The 24,035-nt window shown below is 36.2% G+C and overlaps 1 protein-coding gene across 6 annotated transcripts in view; it reads left to right on the top strand.

Annotated features, from left to right (window-relative positions):
- Positions 1–24,035, top strand: part of FTO (FTO alpha-ketoglutarate dependent dioxygenase) — a 258,747-nt gene that overhangs the window by 156,602 nt on the left and 78,110 nt on the right. The gene's annotated exons all lie outside the window — the stretch shown is intronic.

The raw sequence follows: 24,035 nt of genomic DNA, 5'->3' as shown, positions 1-24,035 counted from the left end.
TTCTCTAAATCCATAATTTATTTGTTTTCCCTCATTTGTTTAAATTAACTAAGACTGGGACTTATCCATGAAAAATCCACAATCCAAGACTTGGTTAAAAATTATTGCTAAGTAGTTTAGTAAATATTGACAAATCTTAACATCTTGTAAGCATATAGAGCATTTTAAACATCTAGTTTTAAAGTACTTTTTCCACATATACTGTGCAACTCCAAGCTCTGTCATGTCATAGAATTTATCTTTTGCTTTTGTGTATACAAAAAGGTATAAGGTATTCCAAATTTTCTTCATTACTTTGCCAGATAAATTGATGGATGTAGAAATCTTTACTTCCCACACACAGAATTCAGTTGATTGGTTGGCTGTTACGCAGGGTTATACATATGATAGGTATGTAGGATGGTAATATTAACAACATGGAAAGAAGAAACACAAAGGTTTTTTTCTATATATTATCAGACAAAGACTGAAAGCTGTGGTGCTGAACATATTTCCCCCTCCTCTTCCTTTCTGCGTGGAAATATTTTTTTTTCCCTTTTGGGAAATCAGTGCCATTCTCCTTTCCTGTGGACTGGGCTGTGAAGTACTTGCCCTCAAGTTGAGATAATGATTTATAGAGCTATAGAGAGAGATGTATAAATATATAGAGAGAGATGTATATATACACATTTTAAAGAATTTTTGTGAGTTTTAAGAATTTTTGTGTCGCCCAAAGCCCTGCACTCGGTACTTTAAGAACTGTCTCGGTTTCCAGACTGCTGGTGCCAAGTATACCTCAGCCGCCGCTGCTGGGTATAACTCAGCTTTCTGCACCTCTCCCGGTATTCACAGATTGTGCGGGTAAACTTTGCAGAGAATGATTCGGTGTGAACTTGCAGGACGACTGCCTGTATGATTTATGGTGACTAGGTAGGAACATACTATGTACAGTGGATTCTTTCCATTTGTCTCTCCTTCTGGACAGATGTATCTCCATTCATTGCATGTAAAATGTGATTGCCTGTGGTTGGCAAGCAAAGCCATCTCAGAGATGGGGTGGGGAGGCTTATAACTCCTAAGTACTTTGTCCTGAATCCACAGCTGGTCCAGCGCTGCTACTCAAGTGTTCCTTCCTCTCTTGGCAATGCAATGGAACATGCTGTTCGTTTTCCCTAACCTGCCCTTTTATGCCAGTGTATGTAATGCTTGTGGTGAATAAAATCATTGTAGTTGAGTTATGATTCAACATTAACTTCGATTATTGACACCTCTAATTGACTAAGACAGGTCTCTGATTATTAGTATTTTAATAGTTTAGAAATAGTCTTACAAACTAAAGGCACTGAATGTATTTTAAATTCAAAATACTGTGTGGAGGGAGAGAACATAGCTACAAGATTGATAACAATTGTTAAAGCACTTGATGTAGCGTGTAACATCTTTCCCTTTATGTTACGGCAACTTTCTTTGCTGAAGAGGTAACTGGGTGTCTGTTATGACTGCCAGAGTGAGGAAAGAGCACTGAAACCTGGACTAAGTATCAGATCATGTTTCACTAACAGAACAAGATTGATTTATTGTGTTACATCAGGGTTAGATGGACCTGGTACTGCTTCACCACATGCTATTTCATTCCCTTGTCTACTAAGTATGCAAGTACAAACAGCTTTAACACAATTCTTTACCTAGAAACAAGCCTGAGGCTTCATCCAAATACTTTTAACATATGAAAATTGAGCTGCTTTGAACTTGTATGTTTTTGATAACTGCTTGGTATGCTTCCTGGAGGATCACCTGTAGGCTTTTCTTTCCAAATCCTAATCCCTTTGATTAAGTGCCAGGACAGATAGCTCTCATTGAATAACTGCAGTCTCATAATTCTTCCTTCATTCAGAGTTGAAAGGGAGCTGCTCAAGCTTCAATAGGTAAATCCTCAGATTTAGTGAAAGTAATTCAGACACTTGGAAACTGAAATTGTTTTGTTCTGAAACAGGGTTCAGATGGGCTACTGAACATTTACATACCACTTGCTGCCAGAAGCTGTAGGGTGAAAAAAACAACACAAATTTTTTAGCAAGAAGGATTAAGAGTAGGAAAACTTTGAGAACCAGACATTAAAAGACAACCTGGCATGGAAATTTAAACCCAGAAATAGGAACATAGTTACTTTGCTTGACTGCTCTTGTTTTCTTTTTCTGCAAGATCAGACTGTGGCGCTGGGCTAAACATTCCATTCCTTCCTTAGCCCTTCTTCTCGTTAGTAACTACCAAAATAGGGAGTAAGCAGGGGGAAAAAAAAAAAATCTTATTCTTTTTATCTTTACAAGTATGCCTGCTGGGAACAAACCTGAGCCAGTTCAAGATTCTTCTATTTAAAAGTGTTTGTGGCAGGAGAGTACGACGGGGAATTAGAAATAAACCTGTTAGCTGCTGATTTCTTGGGGTAATAGAGATATCTATTGCATATACATTTTTGCACACGTCATTTTGCGTATGTGCATAATGAAGCAGTTTTGTCTGTGGAAGACTTACTGTTCACCTAGGAAATACGAATATTTCCACATGAATAATTTGCCTGGGTTAATTCTCGTAAAACCAGAAATGGAGCAGAGCAGTTAGAGAAACTACACTCAGTTCCTGTGACACGGATTTTCATAGCTCCTTCAGCCTGAAATTTTGTTATCTTTAGCAGAATGCAACCTGCCGAAATAGTACATAAAACTGAGTATTGTAGCACAGTACTAAAGAACTAGCCCGTTCTGTTAACAAGAGATGGTGCTTCCATGGCTATAACCACAGTTTCTAGTTAGACTTGAGCAAAAACCGTTGGATGAATGTGCACCTTGGCAGCAGTAGACTTTCAGTCAAGTCCCTTTGCCTCTTTGCTACCAGATTGTTCCAAAATATTCATTACACTTAATCTTGCAGAAAAACTTTTTTCCTTTTTACCCTCCCTGTCTCCCTTATTTGTTTTGCCATGGTAGGCAATAGTGTTATTTCTGCAGCTCTTTGGCAGTAAACCATGCTAGCCATTTGAAGACATGGCTTTACCATTAAAATAAACCATCTTTGGAATTAATTATAGAAAACTACAAGAGTAGATTAAAAATTAGGAAATATCTAAAGAAAGCCAGCCCCCACAAACCTGGGGTAGTTTTGACTGTTCAGATCACTTTCCACTGTGACAATAAAGTTTCACTTGATTTTTTTCTTTTAAGATGACTGTTTTTTCAAATCATATCCTCAATATCAAGAAACTTGTAATTGCGTTGCAGCTCAGCTACATCAATACAATTAAGTTTGGAAATAAAATGCAGTGGTATCCAGCTGCAACTAATAAGCAAAAGCAAGTAGGCAAGATGGCATAAATGAGCTAGAATTTTTAAGGACACAAGTGCTAATTTCTTTGATCTAGAAAATATTTACATATGTTAAATGATTAGGATTTCAGTCTTTTCTGACAGACGTTGCTGCAAACAGCATAGCAACACCTATTGTCTTGAATCAGCACTAACTCAGTATTACATACGGACAAGGTCATCTTTGTCTAATATCCTGAGGTTTTATAACTTCTTAGCTCTAACTTACTATTTGATTCCTGTACTAATTTGATAAATGAAGCCGGTAAGTCTTTGAATTATTATTAGGGCAATGACAACTTGAGGGTTCTGGTTAATAAGATAATAACAAAAGTAGTTTGGTTAAATAAACTTTGAAGCAGAAAGCCTGAAGGCCTCTTGTTATTACCTCATTAACAAGAAATGCCATTAAGTTATTATTATTATCCTGTAATGGTTCTCCTTCTTATCATTCTTGCATTCTGATCAGTAAGGATGTTTAATGAAATAGCAATAAATTTTAAGAAATTACATGTACCCAAGCAAGACTATAAACTAAAAATGAAAACAGAAAGATTTAACATTGAACATACACTTTTGAAATGGAGAAGGATTCTGCGTGTTCTTACGACAAAGCTTTGGAATGAAAGCAAAAGTTTATGACACATTTTATTACACCTGTAAATCTGAAAGCTTAGCTATAGTTTTTAATTTTTATTTTGCCTCTATAACTATTTTTATGCCCTTTTTATAGTTGACTGGTCCAAGGTTTAAAATAAGTTCTGCTGGGAGTCTATGCCCCATTAGTCTTCTATAATAAAATGTGAACCTGGTTAAAATAAAACATGATGCCTTAAGAGCAATTAAGAACGGTCTGTTGTAGATAACTGTAACATGAAATACAATCACTGTTTTTATTAATGGATTTGGGAAAAGGAGCTCAATGATTTATAGCAGAAGAGTGGGTTATTTTACATTTTTATTTCTTTTATTTTATGTCTCACTCTTCAAAAAACCTTTTAAGACCCCTGAAATAATCAAATTCTGTGTTTCAAATGTTTATCATGTTAACGTGAACCTCAGTATCTGTTTTATTTAGGTAGTGCTATGATGTCAGCTAAGAAGGTGTCCTTTTTTTGCTGTTACTCCAATCCAAAAAAAGTGTTATTTTTGAAAGAAGATCTTGTTGAATGTTTTATAAGGGTGATAAAATGTAAAAGCTGTGCTTTGTACTTTATAATGGCAGGATTTGTAGGACAAAGACATAATCTACTGGGCATTGTCTGAACACAAAGCATAGCATCTCATTAACGCAGAGTTTCTTAAAAACTATAAACAGTTGACAGATGTTTCTCTAATAGTGTAATAATAGTTTCTTTGTGATTATTAGATTAAGCTTCTAATAACTTGAAGTCTTGAAGATCGGTGTTTAATAGGGTTGGAAATGGAACCTGCGCTGTTAAACTTGGAGAGGTTGTAGTTCTTATGTTTGAAACATTTAGAAAGACTTCACGGACAACTCTCTCCTATTTGGATTTTAATTGTGCTTAATATGCTGCTTGCAAGCAAGAAGTGTAAATTTGGTGTCGTTATGAAGGACAGGGAAGAGAAAGGAAAGGCTAAAATGACCGGTATCTTTTCTCATCTCCTTGAGACCGTAAACGCAGTCAGTAATGCGTGGGGTACGTCCTCCTTTGGAGGCCCTGTTTTCCAAAAGGCCTGAAACCACCTTCTGGGTTTCTGCAGACAAATCAGGTAGCTAGAGGGGCGTTATACACGAGCATTTACATCTCAGTGTCTGTCTGTGGGGACTCGCAAAATCTCGAGGCAGCACAATCTTGGTTACACGTTTAGAAGCGTGTTTTCTAGACTTCGTACTAGTATATTTAGATCTCAAATAGGTTAGCATGTGCTAGTAACTGTGAGAAAATCTTTGAATAAAGGTAGCTCATTGTGTCTTTCAAACCTGTTTTTCACAGCAGAGCTGTGTATAACTTGAAGAGCCTGAGAAGGAGCAAGTCTTAAATAAAGTTTCTTCTACAGGAAATGCTCCTTCCACAGCTGTGTTGAAATATACAATAAAAGTGAGTAGCCTCATGCTTCTGCACTTACAGTAAAGTGTAGTTGCAAATGAAACAATTTATTTGATTTGTAAGCACATTTGCAAACGTTCTTTTGATAGCCTTCTAGTTTACACCACAAATTTTGTGGGAGCAATGAATTCTGCGGTTAAACCTTCCGGCCCAAAACCAAGGGGTGGTCTTAACTGTCTTTGAATGCTTGGCCCTAAGTATTATTTGATAGAGACAAATCATAGCTGACGTACACTGTGCTAGTAACATCCTCTGTCTGCCGTAACCAAATCCTTCCCTAGCCAATGCAGTGCCCTATTTTTGGAATGTGCTGGCTGGCAGTGCGAAGTGGCAGTCAGTCACCTTGAATTCCCCCCGCTTGACTTTCAGTCCCAGGGGCTCGGCTCCACGCTCAGTGCTGGCTGCTGTTGGCAGAGGCCTCGAGTCGGTCAGAATTCTGGTCATTCTTCAAGATAAGATCGGAAATAAATCTTCCTTTTGAAAACCTGTGTTGTTGCCATAGGCAGAAGAATTCAGCCTTCATTTAAAATCAGCAGCGTATCAGAGTCACTACCTGTGTCTTTCAGAAAACGTTATGTGGATTTATCCAGAGATTCATAGTCTAGAGAATGAGGAGCTAGGACGTGGATTTCCTTAGCTTAGCCTACTTCAGAAAGGTAGCAAAGAAATGTTAAAGACTAAGTCAAGAAGTTTCAAAGGTGGGGGGGGAATCTGGTGTGTAGATTCTCTTTATAAATGATAGGATTTGTGCTCTGAACTCACCTCGTCCAGCTCTGCAACGTACCACGGAAAGTCTAAGGGCTGAAAGGTAAAGTAGCCTGAGGAAAACAGACTGTATTGAGAGACTCGGCAATCCACCTGTGCAAATCCATATGCCCCAAATCCACCTCCAGAAGAGACAAATGAAAATCAGAATGGCTAAAAGGTATTCTGTAAACTTCCAGAAATGTCTTCCTGCTTTCTGGAATACTTCTGTAGGAGCAAAGGGGTTGTCATATAGTGCTGCATCATCTGGGGTATTTGGCAATGAAGAACTCGGTTCTGTTTCTAGCAAATCTAAAGATAATGGCATTAATCTAGATGATATACACAGAATGATCCCTACCAAATTCACACAGGGATAGAAAATTTAAAGAAAAATACTCATTTTGGCATCATACCACAGGAGTATGAATTTACTATGAATTTACTATGTTGCTGGTTTACAAAAGTTGTGTGTTAGATATTTTTCTTCTCTCTGTATGGTTCTGAAAATAATCATTAAAATGAATGATAATTGTCACTTTCCTGTAGCACTTTATCTTGTATCGAGGTAATATTTTTACTCAGCTTTCACTGCTAGTATCAACATGGCCAATTTCCAAGGGTTTGTTCATGGTTTACTCTATGCTGTGAAAGTGTACTTTAATGTGATGTTTCTCTTACTGAAACTGTCAACACGGTTGGGAGATCTGCATGATAATTTAATTATCACTGTTTTTTTCACATTAAAGCAATTAAAAGCAACTTGCAGAACAAGTCAAACAGTTAACTATGCTCTCATACAGGCTAAAAAGAATTCTCAGAGACAAATAGTTCGTCTGTCGGAGACAGGAGTGGCTGTGGTTGAAGGGAGTGTATGATTACTGGTCATCACAGAAAACTTTTTCTGTTTTTTTCCTCTTTGCTAATATAGTTCTTAAATAGTTTTTGTAAATGCAATCATTAGTCTTTTTAGCTTTTAAAATTTTAAAACACGTCAGACTTTCTTAAAGGACAGTATGCGGTAGAAATATGGTGGATTAAACATTAAACAAAATGGGTGCTCTGGTGTCATCTTAGTAGCATTGACTTGAGAGTGAATAATAATGAGATTTAAGATGCACAAATCCATTCGGGGTCTTTGCTTGAGAATTTGTGATGCTGCACTTCCCCATGTAGTCTGTTCACTCTCCCTAGCTGCTACTCAGCCTTTTATCTTCAAAACAGGCAATATTATTCAGACAGTAGCCCTGTATTTTAGTCTTCATTGAAGCTTGCCATTTTTATTCATATTTTGCATCATTTAAGTTTCCTAATACGAAGAAATACAGGGCCACATTGATGTCTCTGAGAACTTTGCTATTAACTGCAGCAGACCCAGGAATTTGATAGAGATTTTGCTTGTTTCAGGTGCAGAGCCACAAATAATGTCTAGGATTGTAGAGAGCATATAGATCACATTTCTGAGGAAGTGACCTAATAATCTTATGGAAAATTAGATGCAGGCTAGGGATTAATTTTGTAGAAATAGATGTTGGTGTAGTGTTCTTGTTGAGGATTAGAATTCCAGATGCTTGGTTTCATTGACAAATTGTCAACAAAAACTATTATCACTACCATGCATTCTTGGCATTTCTGTTGGCATTTATAATTCTTTGTATTTATTCTGTTCGTGATGTGTAAGTATTTGTTATAGTATCCAAAGATTATTTTTTTAAGGTAACATAACAAAATGGAGAAGTATAGGAAGCAAAAATGTTACTATTTGGAATCAATGCATATATTTGTATACTCATTGGTTTTAGTGATTATATTTTTAATTCTGTTGTTGCGAGATATTAGTAGACATTTCTGTACTGAAAAGACATTTTTTATCCTCCTTGTAAACAGACAATTGGTGAGCAAAGCTTAGTTTGACTCTGATTTATAGGGCTCATCGTTGACACTCATCACTCATGCACTCATGCCTTCAGCTACCTTTTTATGTACAATAGATGTTCAATTAACACTGTGCTAATTTGCACATCTGCAGCAGCTTTATCTTCAGCCTACTGTATTACAGCTTTTAACTCTATATACAACTGTTGATGGGATGCATACTGTTTTAAATATTTGCAAGTATAGAGTGTTAGGGGTAGCTGAATTATTAAAATTCTTACATTAAAAAACTGAAAATACACATTTTCCTGTCCACTTAGTTGTTGAGTATAAGTAGCACAAAAATAATTTTTAATCAACTTCTTTCAAGTGTTTGTATTCTCTGCGAGGAAATCCTCCGGCTTCTTTGTAGTTCACAGACGTTACCTTGGTGCTTCTATGTGCCAATGTTTGTGACATTCAGTTCTGCATCAGTTGTACTGAGACACCTAATGTTGTTGATGTTTTGCTCTTAAATACCGTAAGTGATATGAAATATGCACAAAGGACTTCCACAGAGAGAGAAATACTTCTTTAAAATTTAGTTTAGACAGTTTTGGGACGAAGCAACCCACAAAGTGGTTGCTGAGAACGCATAGACAGACCGTTGTGCTTTCCGTAATTTTTAATTGCTTCTTTTTTATTTTAAATTATGGACTAGAAGCTGTTTGATGCATTGAAGAAGGCCGAGTCTTTATGTGGTTCATGCTCTGGTTTAGGGGCTCTGGCTGAGATTTCGTAGTCCTGTCAGGATGAGTCTCTGTGGAATGTGAGAAAGCATTAGTTAGCGAACTGCAGAGAGCAGCTTGTGCAGACAGAGAGTAGATGTCTCCAGCCTCCCTGCATAAGGTATATTTAAAATCACGTTTACGCACAAGCTAAATGACATGTTTGCACCTCACTAGCATATTATGTTTAAAGGATGCTGGGAACAACACTAATAATCAAAAGCTTGGTAGTGAAATGTGTTAGTGCATTGAGGCTGGGTTAAGATACTCTGAATGTCCTTTCAGCAGGAGGTATTAAACTTGCTTGTGTTCTTCATTTAAGGACAAATGTCAGATCATCTTTCAGTAATGCTAGATTTTTTTTTTTTGCTAGAGCAGATAATATTGTGACAGTGTTTCAATGCTGTTGATTTTTTCTGTAAATTACATAAGGAATGAAAACGTTTCAAAGGCATAAACTGTTTCCTATAGAGGTGTATTTACTCTGCTTCCCTAAATCCTCGTATTTCCCTTGCAAAATTTCTTTGAAAGTCTGTAAAATCATTTTACGTGTCATCTGTAGACTATGAAGAAAAAAGGTACCATGTTTGCACAGAGGAGGGGGAGAAAAAAGAGCATTTCAATTACGTAATAAATAGAAATGCTTATGTCCTTTTTGTCAAAAAAAATCAGCTCTGTATATTTTAGAACATATTAACGGTGTGGCACATTGAGAGGTTTTCTGCACAAGGATTCATTTAATCTTTGTGTTTTGTTGGACACTGCCTATACTGGTTTTGAAAATTGTTTTTTGAGAATATAGTTGCTTCAAGTCAGATGAAAAGGGTACTAAGAATGCAATAATGCTGCTAAAATTGAGTTCTAGGGAACACTGCATTATCCCTGCTTGTGAACTTTTAGTATTTTGATTTTCTATCAAAATAAACAAGGATTGAAAGATGACTAGTTCCTACTGATTATGTGCAAACTTTATCACTCAGCCATTACCATCTGAAGTCTTGTGTAAACAACTGTACTGCAGGGGATGTTCTCTAAATCGCGAGGTCTTCCTGGCTTGCTACCACAGAAGACTGACTGCAAGTCAGTCTTTGTCAGCTCATGTTAAACCAGACCCAGTCCCTATGTTAGGTCATGTATTAGAGGTACATCTCTCTTCTAAATCCAGCTAAGCTTTTTTTGGGCATCTGCTTCTTATACCAAGACTTCTAAACTGCTAACACTCGTTGCCATGAACAGAGAAAGTCATCTTACTGGAGCACTAAGTAACTGCATGTGGCTCTTATAGGCTTGTGGACACGTTACTTCCATGCTGCATCTACGTGGCTTTGAGGAAGGAGGCGTTTTGTTGATCTGCTTAGGCTCATGTTTGGATAATTACTGCAGATGCTTTTAAGAAGTAAAAGCTTCTGATCTTCCCTTAAATTTTGAAGTTAAGGAGACTTCTTTGCCCCAGTTGTAAAATTTACTACAAGATCTACCTGCTAAAAGTGCTGAGCAGGACTGGCAGAGAAAGCTGCAGGAAAGCATAGTTTTGTCTGTTCGCCTCAGATCCTGGGGAAAAGCTATTGGAAAAGGATTTATGTAGTGAAGTAAAGGTTCGTGTTGTTCTTAAGAAATATAAAGGCAAGTTTAAATATGTTAATAGAAGTTAGAGTAGGTAAAAAAAATCAGTGTAAGGAAATGAATAAAAACTGGGGTTTACATTTGAATCATTCTGGTTTAAAATAAATATGTAAAAATAAACACGACAGTCAGTGTTAACATACAGACTTCTTAAGGTCGATGAAACCCATTTGTATTACAACAATAATCAAGCAGCACACTTGTTTACAGCTGAAGTTTTAAAGAAAGTCAAATGACTGAAAGAGTTAAACACCTGGAGCAAGTCTGCTGAACTGCTAAGCTGGCTTTTGGCAGCAGTGGCAGCATGCAGGGAGAGTTTTTCCTCCATTATGGTTCAGTTCAGTGACTAATTCATTCAAAGCTGAAAAACCAATTGAGAGTCGAAAACGTAGGAAAGCTTATTTTCCTATTCTAACCTTTAAATAAATTGATATATAAGAGGACTTGAGCTACAAGTTTTAAATGCTTGCTGGACTTACTTAAAAACAAAAATAAATTAATTAATTTTTTTGTAATACATCCAATGCACTAACTTTTTTTTAATTTTAATTAAAAAACAACTATTCAAAAAATTATCATCTTGTACATTTTCAATTCTTTTCTAAATATAGACCTAAATCACATTTGTTGTCATTTTTACTAAATATTTAAATAATTGGTAATTATTTCCAAAGTTCTTAAATGTATAGTATTGGCTAAATAGATAAGTATAATATAGAATTGACAAAAATATATGTCTAGTAAGTGTTGTGGTTATTGTACTGAGTTGTAAAACAAGTTTTTTTAATAGTTACTAGTCAATTAGCAATATTTTTGTAAGAAAACGGCTGAAAGTTGTAATTAGTACTTCTTAGCTTCTTACAAAGAATCTCTTCCTTTGGTGGTTCCACTTCTGTTTACTTGGTTGATGTTTTTCCTCGGAGCTAAAACTATTCTTCCATGACAAAATATAAGGTTCACGTGTCAGATCTTCAGCATTTACAAATAGCAATAACTGATCTATAAAAGTATCTCAGGTTTGCCTATATGAAAATAAATACTTCTTTAAAAAGGCTAGAGGTCATATATGTTTTGATAAGTTATATTCTTTAACCAGATCTTTTGTATTTTTCCTATACTTGTAAAGGCAAGTTTAGACAAGGAAGAAGTCCCGTGTATATTCTCAAAATAAACATCATATAAGCCCACTTCCGAATTTGTTGAATACGTTTGGGAAGTTTGGAATAGAGGTTTAGATAAACAGATGGACTTACAGAGAATTGAATTACAGGAAGTACTCGGTTTGAAGTTTTAATTTTAGTTTTTCCTCACCTTTTGATTCTGGAAGTCAGATATAAGTTAGAATATTTTTAGTCTATTACCTGTTGTTGGCCGTGTTCTTATAGTTACCTAAACAAAGTCTTAAAGCAGTGTTCACAAGAACACGTGAAGTACTGGTTGAATAAGATTTCAAAGGAATTTTTTTTTTAAGAGAATTGGAGTTATAGATAAATGATTTTTTTCTAGTTTGTTAAGCTGTATTTCATGCCTCTAGAATTTCAAGTTTCATAATCTTTTCCCTCTTATTTCAAGAGGTATTCTGAATATGAAAATATCATGTCAAAACTTAGCTCAACCCTTCATCAGGCTTTTTAAAACCTAAGTTAGAATTCTGTTTCTAAGATAAACAGATTTGGATCAGAAAGATTTTCAACTAGCTAGTATTCATTTTAGCTGAGAGTTCAAGCAATGTCTTTAATCATATTTTTGTTGATTATTTATTAGTTTCTGTGGGAAATCAAAGGACAGACAACCTAAAATATGTCTTCCATAAAACACATCATGAATCAGAAGCTGTAGCAAGGAATTTCTAGGAAGTGTCTTTCATGTACCGATATGAACTGATTGAGAGATAAAATATACATCTTTAGTGTGTGTATAACATGCAAATGAAGGCTGACCCAAAAATGGAAGACTCCACTATCTGGCTGGAGTAGAATTTGTATTGCATTACTAGAGTAAGAAAATCTGTTGTGAGAGAAAAGAGTATTTCTGTTCTGTTCCATGTCGTCTGAAGAATGATGGTTGAAACTAATTCAAAACATAAAAGAAAACTGGCATAAAAGTGCAGGTTAAGAATACGTTGGCCACCTTTGGAAACTTTGCAAAATACGTGTTTCCATAATTGGCATGTACTTGTATGGGTAGTAATAAAATTCGCTACCATCCAAGTATAGCTATGAAACCCCAATGGACTTTTAGCAATCACAGTATATACTTTTGAATGGTGATAGCCAAAGCCTAGCTTTAGTACTGACCCTAACTGGGAGAAAATAGTGTCTTATTGTAGGAAGGTAAAATGTGCTGTGCATTTCATTGCAGAAATCAGCAGTAGAAAAAAACAACATTAGTTATTTGAAAATGTAAGTGATTAGGTAAAACTAATGCTGGGTTTTGAATCTTCTGCTGGAGAAATGCCATTCTAAGACTTTTACAACTTCAGTAACCCACGTTTCGTTCAGGAAGCTCTGTAGCCGTGAGAAGCACCATTATCTGACATTAGGAATAAGAAGCATTTAGCTGGTACTAGCTTGACAATTCCTGTCTCTGAGTGAGCTTTTCTAGCTTCTTCAGCTTGCTGGGAATTTCCATCTGCTTCTCCCTTCATTCCCTTCCCCAGTCCTTCTGCATGCATATTATCTAGGTTTGCCTTATGTATATCGGTGTGGGAGTAGAAATCATTCTATTCTTCCCCTCCCCTCCCCCCCCCAACCAGAAGACAAATATAATATAATATTATAACAAATAAAATAACATTTTCTTTGTTTTGGCTTGCAAAGCAATCAAATATCTTGTAAGAAGAATATCTTTCTTCTGAAAAATATATTGAGGTTTTTTTTCAAAAAGCCATTGTATATAGGGGAAAAAACAATGATTTCATTTAATTCTTTAGCATTTCCTTTTGAAGGTTTCTGAAGGGCAGAGTCTGCTGGACTATTGAAACAGAGGTTTAGTCCTGTATTTGGAACTGGGTGGTATTTGGCAGTCTAAATATCAGTGCTGCCAAATATAATATGATTCACACACCACTAATAGTTTCTACTTAGCCATATGTGAGATTTTGTAAATGTCTATGGAAATTGTGCAATACTCATTTTTTTGGGATGATCTAAATATGCAAACAGAAACTGTGTCCTCATTCTGTGTCCTAAGGCAAGATCTCCGAGTAAGAGAATGTACAAGCCACTAGCCAAAATACAGCATAGTTTTTATTTTGAGAACCAGTATTGTCTTCAGTGTAGAAGTTCTGTCTATCCAAACAGTGAATGCCATTACCTTGTGCTCCATTTTCATCCAGCGACCCAAATGCTTGAGGAAAGCATCGACTATTTATTATTGCCTTTACTAGAAATAAATTAGATGCAGACTTTCAAATTAGTTTGTCCACGCAGCCCTAGGTTTGCATGCCTTTGTCAAGAAGGCAGGAGATATTCCTGCAGTTTTTCACTTGTATCTCAAAGTTAGAGCAAGACCTGTTGTTGTGTTTTCCCCTAACCTTTTCATAAATACTTCTTTTTTTCTTTATTGAAGTTAAGTGATTTAAGGACACTTGGGAGTAAGGATTTTTATTTTTTTTAATAGTCATTATTTAGTTTGTAGATGCATTGGTGAGGAAACAAAGATTACCTTGTTCATAAGGGAATTGGTGCCCCAGGTTAATGTCCAGGTGTTCTTTCAACTGATGTCTGAGACTAATTTCTTCCTGGCCCTCTGGTAACCAGCTGAAGCAGGAGACCAGCTGGTATATCTTCACTCTTGCATACCAACATCTTTCACTGATTCACAGATTTCCTTATATCCTCAGTACTTCCTCTACTGCTTAACAATCTTTGAACAGTAGTTTGAAGATAACTGCTGTTGTGCTTGCAATGGCTGTATCTGAATCAAGGAATGAATGATTTTTTAAAAAAAAAAATCTCATAATGATCCTTATAAGCTCTATTTGTCAAAAGATCATAAATTTGAGAATCCATCAAAGGTTTGCTAAAGGAATGCTTAACACTGAATATTATCTGGTTTGAATCTTATGAGTTTGGATGGCATTTCAGCAGGTAATGCTAGAAAGAAGAGTTCCTAATATATTTAATGCAAAGGTTCAATTTCTTGAACACAAGAACACACACACTTACTCCCAATTTCAATTACTTTTTGCCTGCTACATACAGATATCAACTATGTTAATCTAAAAATACACTGAGCAGTAGAGGCATCTGGTGTTTCTTTACTGCATTCTGAACTTTTATGGTGCATATATTGTGTGTGTATTTTTTAAACTTCCATGCAAAGTTTACAGACCTCTTGTATTCACCGTTCGGTGTACGACCCGTTTGAATAAGGGAGGTAGTAAACATAAGATGGAAGCAGGCGAGGGGATAGCAAAGGGGCAGCCATCAATTTCAGCTGCATCTTAGTAAAGAATTTACTTACCCTGAGGGTACGTGGAAAGTGGAAGCTTGAGAGAGCTTCTTGTGGGAAAAGATGACAAACAAAGTGATCTTTGCAGGTGCTGTTGACCTGTGAAGCAGGAAAAAAGCAGGTTCACTATATATGTGGTGGAAAATGTTAGGTGGGAGTACACAGCGTAGAGAAAAAGAAATTTAACCTCATATAGTAAACACCAGTTTGAGGAAATAGACCCTGAAGACCATTACCAGGCAAAAACAGTGGAGTCATGAGGGATTCATTGAAACGCTTAAGTTGGAATTAAAATAGCTTCAGACTTTTCGTATAAGCCAGGATAAAACTTCACAGTTCAAAGTGTTTCTCATTACCATTGTAGATGCATTGGTGTGGTGTTCCTTGTTTGTTTATAATTGAATCATACTGTGAGAAAACAGACTATGTACATTTGGACATTTAGACCAAATAATTGAATTCAGAGAAAATAACACATAATTGCATCAGTTACGAAGGACTGGTAATTAAGATGTGGAAAGAGAAGGAAGTCCTTATTCGCCAGAATGTCCGTATAACTCCATCTCTGCTTTCACTGCAGTCGTTCAGTCTTTTCCATCTCTGTCAGTGCTACAAACATTTAAATCACTATTAGCAACTATGGAAGAGAGAAGGTGGAAGGTACTCCTAATGGTTTGTATAAAGGATTGTCATTTGAACAGCTCTTTTAAGAATACCTCTGAAATGATTCCTTTGGTATTGTCCGTAAGAACTAAAGTGGAGGTCGCTGCGTTATGTTAATTATCTCATGTATGTGTTCAGTATCTTCTGGGGTTTCTTCAGTTCCACAAGGACCTTCACAGCATAACTGCATGTTCTAATTACATAATTACACATTTACACCACTTATGTCATTAAGTATAATTGCACTTGCTATGTGAACGTGCCATGATAGAACAAAAATTACTTTGAGAAAAATGATACAACAGAATCTTAATTAAAAGACCGTTAAGTATGTAGGACATGCTTACCAAAATATAGTATATACTAAAGGCCAAAAACTCCCCTGATGCACAAGTGTCTGCAAAGTCTCAGTGGTTCCTTATGCATACACTTGTGAGACCTTTGCCTTAATTTCCATTCGGGTGCAACTTTTGTTGTGTATATTAAACTTGTCTAATGTCTGCGCTACATAGAAATAATACTAGTAGTTGAAAACTGTAGTTCTGGATGTAGTCAGATAAACCTTTGTGTATGAATTCCACCATGATATTTAGCTAAGGAAATATGAACAAGCTGATTTGATAGTTTTACAAGACTGCATTGCAGAGGAACTTGGTGCTGAGTTAGTGTGTGGCGTAAGTCTGCAGGTGGCACTCTTCTTTCTGTTCCTGACGTGGTATTATGAGCAGAGAGGTATTTGCGTGAATCCTAGGACGTGGGTGGAACAACAGTATTTTGGATGAGACAAAGTTCTGCTTCGAGGTGTTGTGAGAATTCCTAGCATGGGTTCTACAAGCACTCTAGTGAAGAGCAAATGGCCATGCAGATAGCCATATTCTGACTCGGTTTCCCGGACTATTTCATTTGGACTCTGATTTATCTTTCCCTAAACTGTTGAGCTGTGTTAAACAGCTACTCCCTTTTATTCAGACCTGGCTGGAGTTCAGTGGTTTATCTTAAGTTGTGAAGCTAGTCTAAGACAACTCTTGAAAGGCTCAACAAAAACAGTTTCTTAATGGGAAGTAATTTTCCAATCAGCATACAACAGAACTGTAGTAATATATTGGAATATCCTTTGATGTAGCTTAAGACGTATGGTTGCCCAATAAGAATGCCTAATTGTATAGGTTTCATTGTACCTAGGTGAGGAACAATTTTGACGAGCTGCTAAGGTGTTATGAGATACTTGTGACTGAAATTTAAATTCAAGATGATATCATATAATGAAAATAGAGACATGCTGCATTAGCATAATTATATCTCTCTAGTTGCAAATATTTATATAACAATACTGCAAAGACCAAATATAGTTATGTGCTTTTATTCCAGTTGGTCCAAACTTTCAAGAAAAACTAGTTCTTCAGCAGTTCTAGGAATAGTTTATTTGTCAAGTTATAAACAAGCTTGTAGAGGATTTAAGCTCACCTTTCTACCATAGATTTTTCTTCTTATTTATTCATTTCAAATATTTCACTCTTGGGTTTTTTTTATGGTATCCCATGAAATTTCTTGTGCTTCTAAAAAGAAAAAAAGCCACTTTTATGTGAAAGTTTCTGTTGGAAAACAGGCTTTTAAAACTCACCTGTACCTTTCTTTTAAATTAAAGACCTGGGGAAGGGACATTGTCTGCTAGGTATCTCTCTTAACATATGGGCTGAATTACTCAGCAAAGAATTGAACCACACTGTTTCAGATTGGTTACGGTGGTAAAAACTGCCTGGCGCTGCTCTGCAGAAGAGGGATGGATAAAATGCTCTTTGAACAGTCAAGATTTTTTAAAAATGTCAGTGCAGAGGGCTTGCATTTGTATTTGGCTTTCTAGACCTGCCTCTTGACCTTCTAATTACTTTATTTGAAACAGCACTGAGGGTATAATAAAACTGGAGGTTGTCTCTCGTTTGCTTTATCATAAATTAAAGCTGTTAGTTTGGCGAGGTGAAAGTAGAGGCAGAGTGTTCATTACTGCTCAAGTGACGGCTTGTCAATAGCACTGCCTTTTAGTTTGTTCTAGTCAGCACTTGCTGTGCATTTTGTTGGACCACTGGGAAATAAATACAACAAGATTATACATTTGGAATACCACAAGAGTTCATGAAGGGAAAAAAAAAAAAACAAATGATAAATTATACACTTGGTAGAAAGTGACATGCTATCTTGTGCTATTAACAACCAGAGATAATTGCAGCGAATTGTAATTGCAGTTTGCAACTTACAGTACAGTGTGTCCAACATCAATCTTAATAGCGAACAAAGCAATTTATATTAAAAGTTAATTCACTTGGTAAGTTTCGGCTGTGTACAAGGGAGCTAACAGATGTAGCTTTTCAGAAAGTTCAAAGGCATTTGGAACATGGAGAGAAATGCTAATGTAGTAAGCCTTAGAGAAATATTGCATTACTACTTGTAATGAAAACAAATGCATGCCATTATATCCTAGTTTGTGTTTATTTAATAAACTATACACTTTTGTACATTGAAGAAATTGTGATTCTGAATGGAACAAAACCAGGTTTTTACTCATAGATTACACAAGAATAGCAATTATACATGTATAGAGTAAATGGGGTCTAGATTTCCATGTATTTGCGTCTATATCCAATTTATACTTAATCCTTTTATGAGACAGTACTAAAATGAGAGTGTGTGTGGTTATATTTATACATGCGTATTATTGGAATTTTTATATCTAGGGCTTTATTCTGGAATTGTTTACTAGTGCCCAGGGTATTTTGCAAGGTTGCCTGGTTATAATTACTCTAAATTTTGAGCAAGATCTTTAATCTGGTTTAATTAAAATGAAACTTTATTTTGTGAAAGCCTAACATCCCTTCTAATGGAGATGATAATCTTACTTTCACTGACCATCTAGTGGTGCCCTAATGTCTGGAAGAGATTCTGCATACCGCTGATTTCTGTTATGTGGGCTACATCACTTCACATTTACCTCAACAGGTATTAACCATTTTCTCAGTGTTGTGGTCAGTCCTTGGTGTTCGTCAAATGACAGGGAATTCCCTGAACTGCAGAGTCATGGCCTAAACGCTTACTGTTCTGCTGTGGGATTGACTGCGTATTTGTGGGTGACCATCAATACAGTCTGAAAATGCAGGGTGAAAGTGCTGCCTCTTTGGATAGTTATTTGTCCAAGTATGAAAATCTCCAAATTGAAACATACTTAGATTTGCCTAATTGAATAATTGCTACCTTTTTTAGAATGGTGAAAAGATTAGGGGGGAAAGGGGTTGAGGAGGAGGTTTTACTTACTATATCACCTTGCATGTCCAGACCTTATTCAGAGGATTCATCCGACACAGAAGGGAGTATCGTTCTTCATTTTGTACCATCATGCTTTTTCTTAAACATCTTACCCTTATGAGAGAGCAGAGTCAGTTCAGGTATAAATCTTGGGTAGATTCTCACCTAGTGTGAACTACTGTAGTTCTGCTGAATTCAGTGGAACGAAGACATTTAACACTAGCTAATGATTGATTCCTACAGGAGTTTGGGGAGTCGCTGAAAAGCTGGGCTGAGGCTATTTTTCTTCTTTATGACACTGTTTTCATTGGGTAGGTAAGAATGTGCATTTCAGAACCAACAAACTTGCTTAGATGTATGGCATGGATCTTTACTTGTCTCTGCTGAAGGAGATCCAGAGTTGCGCTAGACTTCCGATCTCTTATACAACATACCCACGTGCTTCAGGCAGGGTTTTGGTTTAGGCTTCAGTAAAGATTTATCCTATTAAAAAGTACAATCTTAAATTACTTGATCATTAGTGTTATAATGTAGATGTAAAGTAGCAATATTTAGTATCAGGCTTTTAAATTTGGTGGTTAATACTTGGCTGGAATTTTTAAAATGGGATCTAGAAAATAGAAAAACCTTCACTTTTTTGCTGGTAATGAATTTTCTCCTGTAAAACCATGTACTGTATCTGACACAAATTGGCAGGAAAGGCAATTTGAGAAACTCAGTTTAGAAATGTTACGTATAGTTTTCCATTTGTTTTAGCAAAAGCCGTCTATAAATCTAAGGGGCATTTTGACAGCCAGTCATTCTGCATGTACAGTATTCAATTAAAATGATATTTATTTTGTTTACTTTTCCATAGGTAAAAGCAGAATTATTAAAAATATATAAAGTTATCTTATATTTTACTTGTTTTTATCAGGAGCAAGCCTCTCTGCATATGTGACTACACTAACTAGTGCAATTCATTTTACAGAGAAGGGCATGTGGTGCTTCCTGTATATGTTTATTTTATATGTCATAATAGGAATTGAGTTCTCTCCCTGTTTTTCTCCTTAGCTTTGGGACTATTAGTGCATGTTCCGTGCATTACTCTGTTAACAGAACACCTGTCCAAAAAACCCCAAACCAAATTAACCCTAAAATGAATGACTAGTCTGTAACCTGTTTTACACTGCTGCAGAAGAATAGAGGGCAGTTGGGCTCGGCAATGCGTAGCATCACTGCTCCTGTCTACCAGATGCCTAGGGAATAAGGAAAGGGCAGGTATCAGTGGTGCTTTACTCAGCCTCTAGGTATGAATGAAGGGGATTCTTATCTCTTATGCCGAGTGCCCGATGTGTGCAATGCTGTGTCTGTGCTGGTGTGTCAGACGGGTGTGCTGAAGAAGCCTTGTAACCGTTAGCTCCTGCGTTGGGGCAGTCTGGAGACAGGGCTGGCAAGCGGCTCGCTTTCGCTCTCTTCCAGGTAACGCCAGTGATACATGGTAGTGGTGCATGAGGCTGGGTAGCAAGGTCACAATCTGGTATGGACTAAGATTGTCTTGCAGGAGAAAGAATGGGAAAATACAAAGATTCAAATTTTTATAAAGCTCAGCAGTTAACACCTTCCATTTAACAATCTCATTAAAGTAGACAGGTTTTCACAGGAGTTCAAGTACCATGTATATATTTACTCTGCTTATATATACATTCCACAAAAAGGTGTGCCTATCTTTTTCTCCAGGCACTCTTTGAGAAATGTCAAAAGTGCAATTATACAAATAGACTACTTGGGACCCTCCGTTTACCCAGTAATTAACATAAATCACAATCTGGCAACAAACCTTATTCCTAGTCTTTATCGTGTCCCACCAGAACAGTTAAATGGCCAGACATCCAAATTACTGAGCTGTTAGTAACTCTCCGCTTGAAACAGAATTTTTTTTTTTTTTAACATATCTGTAGAAGAAAAATTTCTTAATATTAGTTTCATGAATCGGATGTGGCTTAGTATTACCCATTCTTTACGTAAATGATGTCACTTCGTCAGTTCATGAGTATTACCATTGAGTTTATGAGTTTAGCATTAATTTGTAGTACGTTTTGCACCTACTACAGAGAAAAAGTTGCAAAGAATTAACAAAAGAAACGTAGTGTCAGGAATTTATTAATAATGAAAATGAGCAATGTGAGAAAAGCCTGAAGAATTCTACCAGATACTGTAATGGAGCATGCCATGTGGTACCTTTTAATGTAATTGAAATTGAAAATATTTACAATATTCCTGAAATAAAAAAATGTAAGTAACAGAAGGATCCAGTGATGAAAGCCTCAGGACTTCTTTAAAACTGAAATATATTAGGGATAAGGAGAAGAACAGAAAGCAGAAGACATATGACAAAGGTTAAATTGAAGACTTATATAAAAAGGACAAAGGTCATAAAACACACATGCAGGATGATCTACTTCTAGGAAAGAGGACTAGAGAAAGAAAGGCTTATAAAGATGTTTGTACAAAAGAGATGTTAATAAAACTGTAAAGCCACTGATGTGTAAAACTGGAGAAAGGAGTAAGAATCTAAGGAACTTTGCATTCATCAACGTGTTTTGAAAGATCACTTCATTCTTTACATTTTTTCCTTATTTCTTAACAGAGCCACAGTAAAAGCTATATGTTAAATGGCTGTGAGACAACACTTGAATCACTCGAACATGTGAAAATAATCAGATCTGAATGACATGCATTTTGTAATCAGGAAGGATTTGACTAGCAACTCCTTTTTAAATATTAGGGTACTAGAACTAGATGAACTGATTTACAAGTGTAGTTCGGAAATAAAAGCAATAAGTTTAGATACTTGTAAATTCTAAGTTCATATTATTTCTTTGCAACGTTCACAGAATTTGCGTGCATTCAGGGAAATACTTGTACAGTTTGGTACAAATTCAGTACCTTCTAAAATACAGTTTCACATTTGTATGTTGTGTTCACTAATACAAACATCATTATGTTAGTCCTTCCATAGTACTTTTTGGCAGCAGATCTCAGAATAATTTACAAAGAAGTAAATAATAATATCCTTCAGGAAAGTGATGAACAGAGAAATGCAATACCTTATCCAAAGTGTCTTTGAAGTATCATGGTGTGTTACTTTATTTAACATTTTTAAATTATTCTTTCAAACAGTAAAACCAACGGTCTGATATTTGGATAGCATGCCATGAAACGTAAATTAAAAATAGGCAATAGAAGAAACAAGTTTACGGAAACCATCGTCTGAAAACAATTTGCCAAAAGCTTTTAGGCCATCCTTGCAAAATAAGGATGCATTAAAAAAATGGAGATTCCTGTAAAGAATTTTAATAAGATCCTCTTCAAACTTGAACCTAATTCTTGGGGGCAAGGATGAAGAGAGTGAGAATCTGTTTCTGTTGGAGAATTTGTTTTATTTTGGTGAAATAATTGTTGAAGCTGTATTTCCAGTTCTTAGGACTTTTGAGGGGAGAAGTCTAGCTCTGGTTACATCAAGACAAATGAAACCAGGCCAGGAAACCCAGTTCCTCCACCGCTATAGTCTGTGAAAACAAGATCCAGCCTGAATATTTGGTGTGGTGTCTGTGCTAGGGAGAAGCATGAACGATTCTGGTAAAGTAGTGAAAATAGGAATTTTGGTTTGGTTTTTTTGTTTTTGTGAAATACGTAAAACTGGTTATTGAGAGCTAGATATTTGCTGCAGTGCATTTGTTTTTCAGGATCTCAAGTAGCTCTCTAATTTCAGGCATTATAAAAGAGATGTCAATGGGGATTTTTTTTTCAAAGTAAACATACAAGTAGCAGGATTAAACAAAGAAAAGGTTAGGTTATTAAATAAAGTTCCAACACTTCTTACTCGCTCAAAATATTTGCAGCAAATTCTATGAAGTAGAAAATGAAGGGAATGTGCCATGCAATTTTTCTTTAGCCTTTTTGCAATGCAACAGGGCAATCGATACAAATCTTTGCAGTAATCATATATTGATTTTCCTAGAATATAACTCCATTTAAAGCATTTTTATCCCCAGGAGTGAAAGCATTGGAGGCTATCAAAGGAGGAAGTAGCTTTCCTTGACCCCATCTGCAGTTCACATTGATTAACAGAGGCTAGGTAAAATAAATAAATATGTGTGAGAGAGAAGAAAGAAAAAAGAGTCACAGAAAGGTTAATACTGGCTGGGGAGAAACATAATTATAGTGCATTAGGGGGTTTGTAAAATTATTAGGTCAGGATAAGCTAACAAGTGACTTGGAGAAGGTGGATTCTTCATTAAGAGCCGAATATTGCAATACCTATTTTTCACTAACTATGCTGCAAATTCAAGTAATGGGGAGCTTTCTAATGATCCCATGTGCACGTGCAGGTATCAGGATAGCAAAATTGAGTTGAAACTAGTAGGTTTTCACTTTACGCTGTAAAGGAAGGTCTGTTATGATATACAGAGTCTGGGACAAATTCGTAGTGAGTGTGCAGAGGTGGCATTGAAAGAACTTTGATGATTCCATGACACTGCATTTTCATTAGTTGTAAAAATGCCATTGTTGTAGATAGTTTTTAAAAGCTGCATAGCTTTTATTTTATTTATTTATTTATAGATTTATTTTATTCATTATTGAATTTTACAACAAATTATAAACAATGCAAGATATTCTTTTAATATCATTTTAGTAACACTGAAGCAAGTCCCTTCTCCCAGTGTAATGTATTAAAGACAATTTTTGGTTTTTAACCACTTGTTTCATTCACTGGAAGTGCAAAGTAGATGATACAACATCTCATGCAAGCGTTATGTTCCATAGTGTAATTACTCCTGCACGAGGCAGTAAACCAAGGTGATGCTATAGGTGGAGGCCATACGCCATAATTTTGGAATCAGATTTTTCCTCGAAGCCAGGGATATTTGGATTTCCCGATTCATCCTAGATGCCCTAAAAGATCTTGCAGCCCATCCAAGCTCTGTACTTTCAGTCTGGCAGTTTTACCTCCTCTCCTGCCATTTACTTCTGTGATTTCCTGGCCCTTATCCTCCATTCCTGATGTTCCTGTGGCTGAAGCTGGGTTCTCATAGATCAGCCTTCATTAAATTGAAAGGTGCGTGTAGCCTCATTATCCTTCTCGGTGCGTTGTAGTTGATACTGTTTATTTTACCAGCAACTTCAGAGCTTTTTTGCTTCAGGCAAAGCAACTACTACGC

Source organism: Calonectris borealis, chromosome 12, assembly GCF_964195595.1.
Source record: "Calonectris borealis chromosome 12, bCalBor7.hap1.2, whole genome shotgun sequence".
NCBI classification, from domain to species: domain Eukaryota; kingdom Metazoa; phylum Chordata; class Aves; order Procellariiformes; family Procellariidae; genus Calonectris; species Calonectris borealis.
The sequence above is the reverse complement of the archived record's forward strand: the minus strand, read 5'-3'. Positions and strand labels throughout refer to the sequence as shown.